The sequence below is a fragment of the Hyperoodon ampullatus genome, assembly GCF_949752795.1.
Source record: "Hyperoodon ampullatus genome assembly, chromosome: 5".
NCBI lineage: Eukaryota > Metazoa > Chordata > Mammalia > Artiodactyla > Ziphiidae > Hyperoodon > Hyperoodon ampullatus.
In genome coordinates, this window is record NC_136918.1 from 76,766,745 (window position 1) to 76,772,579 (window position 5,835).

The 5,835-nt window shown below is 51.7% G+C and overlaps 1 pseudogene across 1 annotated transcript; it reads right to left on the reverse strand.

The window, feature by feature from the left end:
* On the reverse strand, window positions 1-4,357 carry LOC307053223 (transcription factor-like 5 protein; annotated as a pseudogene). Its single transcript has 4 exons — window positions 3,710-4,357; window positions 2,423-2,609; window positions 1,976-2,138; window positions 1-251 (listed from the first exon to the last, which is right to left on the reverse strand). The product of its transcript is annotated as a transcription factor-like 5 protein (transcript).
* Window positions 4,358-5,835: the final 1,478 nt, after the last annotated feature.

Consider the following 5,835-nt stretch of genomic DNA (forward strand, 5'->3'; position numbering starts at 1 on the left):
TTACCTTCTATCTCTTTCCATGCGGTTGTGCCTCTCCCTCCGCTGGGACCTGCCCCGTGGGGGCCCGCTCTGCCTCTGCTCCCCGAGGGCGGCCTGGGGCGACTCCACCGACGGCCAAGCACCCTGCGCTGCTGTGGAGCCTTCACCCACATTCCGGAGCTCTCCAAGGGTTCTTCGTTCTATGTTTGTGTCCAACTGACGGATCCTACTCCGACTCCTCTTATTTATTGCTTGTTTACATAGCGCTTCTTCTTTGCAAAAGAAGGAAAAAGTGGTATTTTAATTTTTTGATTCTTCTAAACTTACCCTCGTGAATGCTGAATATATTTTTTGGTATTTTCGATCCAAGATATAAACATGAATGGGTAAGGAGCACACAGAACCAAACAAGAAGCACTCCAAAATTCCATAGAAACATCCGGCACAAGACTCTAGGTTTCAAACTATACAACGGAACATAAACTAAATTAAAACACCCCAGAGGGCTTTCCTGGTGGCGCAGTAGCTGAGAGTCCGCCTGCTGATGCAGGGGACACGGGTTCATGCCGCGGTCCAGGAAGATCCCACATGCCGCGGAGCGGCTGGGCCCGTGAGCCATGGCCACTGAGCCTGCGCGTCCGGAGCCTGTGTTCCGCAACGGGAGAGGCCACAACAGTGAGAGGCCCACGTACCGCAAAAAAAAAAAAACACCCCAGGTATTATGTAATCAATACAGCTTATACAGCAATACAATCAAAAGTCCCCCTTTTAAATCAAGAGCCATTTTAACTGTCATCTAGGAATAAAAAAACCAAGAAGTTGTTTGATTTTTCTGATACTCAGAAGGGGAAAAAAAAAACAAACCTAGAAATATTTTCTCCAAAAGATTTTCTTGATATGCAATTATTCTAAGATGACAACTGATTTTCTAACTGCAATGCTCAGAAGAGGACAGAACCTAAGTGGTTTAGGATTAAACACGCCCTCACCTTACAAGTGAGATTCCCCCCACAAAAGGAGTCATCACGTCATAGCTTTGACCTGTGCTACAGAAATATGTCAAATTTCTATCACAGTACAGCAGGCGTCTAAGAAGTACCTGTGGTGATGTGCATTCCCGAGGTACCGTACAAAGCCAAACCCTCTACGGTGAAAGAATCACTTAACACACATTTCAGAATGGTGATAACTTTGCAAAAGACATAGAGAGGAATTCACAAGTATTGGTAATATTTTGGTTCTTCAGCTGAGTAGTCAGTACAGGGACTATTTTAATTTTAACCTTTATACCTTACAAATGCTAACATATACTTTCACGAGCAATGTCATAAGAACAATGGAAAATTAATCACTGGCGTGGGAGAAAGAAGGAGAGCTCCATCCCTACCCTGTCTTTATCAGCTCTTGAAAAGCTGAGTGTAAGCTGTGTTATTGTTGGATAACTCGAAAAAGAATGTTTTCCAGGAAAAACGGATTGAGGGTTAACGTCAGGGGTAAGCAAAGTTTGCCTTCAGAAGTTTCTTTCTTTCTAAGACTGTCTGTATCACCTTATGGCCTCTTGCTCCCAACTCAATCCTTTGCCCATCTGCAGATGGTCCCCTAAAGCTCTGAGCGGATTTCAGACTCCTGCCTCACTCATGAAGTATGAAATAAGAGAAAAAAAAAAAAACACCTAAATTTGCTGTCAGTAACGAAAATGTACCTAAGTCTATCATGTTTCTGTTTAAGGAGGTTACTGTTAAGAAAAAGCAGCCCCTAAACTCAACGTTTCCAGGCCAAGTATAAATGTGATGTTCAAAATTCGCAAGGATGTTCCAAGTGAGGTGACTGGGCAGAGGGACAGAAGGATTCCTAAGATGCAAGCAGGCTTCCGAGATCCTTTCATTTGTTTATAAACCACCTCTCTCCCCTCCCCCACCCGTGGACAAAAAAAAAGGGGGGCAGAGACATCAGGCAGGAGGAGAAAGCAGCTGCCAGCTTCTGTTTTATCGCTTACCTCCTACTTTAATCCGAACCTGCTCAGGCAAAGCTTTGTTTCTACTACCCAAAGTCTGTTTAGTGGATTCAATTTACTTCTGATAACAGAAAGAAAACGCTCTCGGCAATCCAATATCCTGATGCTTGGTAGCTTCAAGTACAGAACGTGAGTTACTAGAAGTCTGGAAAACAATGAAGCAACAGGGACGTTATCAACAGGTGACAATCTCCTCTCTACGCACAAATAAAATGCATTTTAATAGAAGTAATGTCAAAGTTATTCACATGAACTTGAAGAACTTTAGGTGCACTAAGGATTTTTAAATATCCCCGAACCACATAAATACTCTCGATTTTAACAAGTTATCGAGCTCAATGAAAGACAAAAACATCCTTGGGACCTAACTAAAATACAAGTTATCCACTTAACACAAAAGAGCAAAGCTTCGCAAATCATTTTCCCTACATGTGTTTGTGAAAGATTAGAATTTCCACTAGTAGGGCAAGTATTTGCAGTTAACAGAGGGTATGTAAATTGAAGAGCAGTAGTTGCAGCAGCTGTTTTATTTTTCACTCATGTTCTACATTTGTTTTGTTGCTGATGAAGTGGAACACTCATTAATCCGGATGGATGGCGAATAAGAGTTACCAAACTGCCAAGACAAAAGAAACCCAGAAACACATGAAGAGTATGTGGCAGGTAAGTTTCCTGAAACACCACAATCACGATCACACTCTAATGGCTAACATTTGATTTTCTGGATAGGAACTCGAATCTATTACCATGAATGCCCCCCATCATGGAAATCTCTACAAAACAATTATCAGCTAGTGTCGTAGGGGACAATTCACTTTCTTCCTCACATTGGAAGGTGTGGCTGTGTGTCATCTTTTAGTTACACCTCCCTTCCCATTACACTTCTGACACCAATCTCTGTGTTTTTTTGGCCATCCTCCAAAATCTGACGACTATGGGCAAAATGGGGAAAACTACAGGGTGGGGACAGACAGAAAGCTGAGGAGACACCCTAGCAGACAGGCTACTCCTCTCCGATAGTTGTTGCTGCGAGATCACTTATGGGCTGGCAGTCTGGCTGAAGGATGAAGCTGCATTTTACACTCAAAGACTCACAACATGACGCCTGTCCTCCCAGGGGATGCATCTGTGCAAGATCAGGTCAGCCTCAACCTGAGTCAACAGAGGGGGAAGCAGAGGTCTCTCCTGACATTTAGGTGGGTGATTTGGGGACAAAACCTTTGTTCCTCAGGAACACGTGTGCACTTATCTCAACTCATCTCTCTTCCACATGCAGACGCAGAGCGCACACCGCAAAGGTAATGCTGCAGGCTGTGTACTTAATATCTGCTTGCTGTGCCTGCACAGAGCACACAAACTTTCAGCTCAGCCTCCACACCCACTGAGGTCTGCTCCCTGTTAAGATGCAAGCTGCAGTGAGGCCGCTGGCCTCTGCAGAAAACCCGGGTCTACATCCAGACCGAGGCTGGTGCTTCTCTGCACAGGACCCTGGTCTACACCCGGACCCAGGCTACTGCCTCCCTGCAGAGGCCCCTGGTTCCACCCGGATACAGGCCGGTGGCCTCTGCTGAGGACCCTGGTCTACACCCAGACCCACGATGCTGCTTCTCTGCAAGGACCCTGGTCTATACCCGCACACAGCCTGCTGCTTCTCTGCACAGGACCCTGGTCTACACCCTGATCCAGCCGGGCCCGCTCCCTGGGGGATGCACCCACTTGTTGAGCGCCATGCCAGGCTCGGGGGGATCCGCACCGCGCGGGGCTGGCGGGGGCTCGGCTGCTATGCTGTTGAAGCCGTCCTCCAGGCGGACGCGCACCGCCCACTTGGCCCGCACCTCGGTCGCGCCCTCCACGTTCTCCTTGCCGGCGCCGTCGGGCGCCTTGGGCCGGGGTGCGCCGGCGCCCGGCCCGTCGGCGCCTGGCGTCTTCTCGGCGGCGCGGGGCGCGCCCGCCTCACTCAGCAGCATCATGCGCAGCTCCTGGAAGTCGATGTGGCCCAGGCACTGGTTGGCGCCCGCGAAGCCACCATCGGCCAGCGCAGGCGGCACAGCACCGGGTACACGGGCGGCGCGACCCCGCCGCCGCGCCCACGGCCGCAGCGAAGCCCCCCGCCACTGCGCCCGCCGCCGCCGCCGCCAGGAAGCAAGAGTTGACGCGCGTCTCGAGCTCGCCGTCGGCCGCCGCCGCCTCCATGTGCGAGTAGAGGATGTGCTGCAGCTGCATGTACTCGATCTCCGTCATCTCCACAAGGCTCAGCTCGCTGGTCCTGAAATTCAGCCCCGCCTCGCCGAGCGCCGCGTCCGCGCCCTCGGGGCCCGCCGGCCCGCCCGCCTGCGGCGGCTCCTGCTGCCCGGGGCCCGACATGCCTGCGCCAAAGGCGTGTGGCGCGCGGGCGGGCCTGCTGCGCCAGGCCGGGCGGTCGGGTACACAGAAACCGACGGCCGCGGCGGGCCTGCGCCGCCCGCCCGCAATGGCGGACCCTCCCCGGCCCCCCCCCGCCCCGCCCCGCCCGGAGGTCCCACCCCGAGGGCGGGCCACACCCACCGCCCGCCCGCCCCGCCCCCGCCGCGGCGCCCCGTCCCGAGCTGCGCGCCCATGTTGGGGACGCGGGGTTCTGGTGGCGGGGGCGCGGCGCGCGGGTCCAGGCCGTCCAAGTCCAGTGCCTGAGGGCCCAGACCACCCGGGTCGAGTGTCCGCAGGGCCGGGCCGCCCGGATCCCAATGTCCAAGGGGCCAAACGCCCGAGTCCAGTGTCCGAGGGTCAGACACACCTGGGTCGAGTGTCCGCGGGGCCGCCCGGGGCCTGGCCGGGTATCAGGGCGCATGCAAGAGACACCTCTCTAGGTAACGCTTCACCACCAGTCCACGTATCCACGGGGTGCCCTGCGGTCCCCCCCTTCTCGGGACACGAGGCCTGCAGTAAGCCCGAACAGTAGACAGGTGAGACAGCGGCCCCAAATACAGGTGTGACAAGGCAGGCTGTACGTAGGTGAAAACTCAGGCAGGTAAATCAATACACGTGGTGCACGGTTCCTCCTACAACCGGCAGGGCTCGTGTAATCAATGCACTGGACAAACACTGGCCACTGATGAGCTGGAATGCACGTGCCATGTGGGTTCATCCTTTTAAAGTGCGCTCTTCAGTGGTAGTGGGTTCACATGCCATCACCACAACCAGTTTTCGAACATTTTCATCACCCCAAAGAATCCCATACCCATTAGCACTCCCTAAACACTAACCTTCTTTTTGTCCCTATGGGTTTGCCGACCCTGGGTACGTCCTATAAATGGTATCATAGAATACGTGGTCTTTAGAAGAATTAGTTTTGCAGGCTCAAAATGATGACTGTACCCACCTCTCACCCTTACCCCCATCTCAACCAGTGGCTGTTTTCTGTATGGGAACCACGTGCTTTAAAGAAAGGCCTGTGATTTAGGCACAGTTTTCTTCCATCAGGCTCTGAATCGCTCATTCTGTCAGAGCTCAGACATCTATGGAGTGCTATTCATTTCTTCTGCAGTCTCTTTTCTTTGAACAATGTAAGATCATCCTGCACTTCCCTGGAGGACCAGTGGTTAAGACTCCGTGCTTCCACTGCAGGGGGTGCAGGTTCAATCCCTGGTAGGGGAACGAAGATCTCACATGCCACGTGGCACAGCCAAAAAACTTTTTTTAAAAAAAGGAAAAAGACAAAATATATATACATTTCCTTTTCTTTTTGTCGACTTAATATGTCCCCAGTAGGATAATGATGGACCACTTACTCAAGAAAAGGTATCAGGTGTGGGGGGGAAAAAAGAGCACTTTTTCTCACACCTAACATAAAAATTAGTTTCAGATCA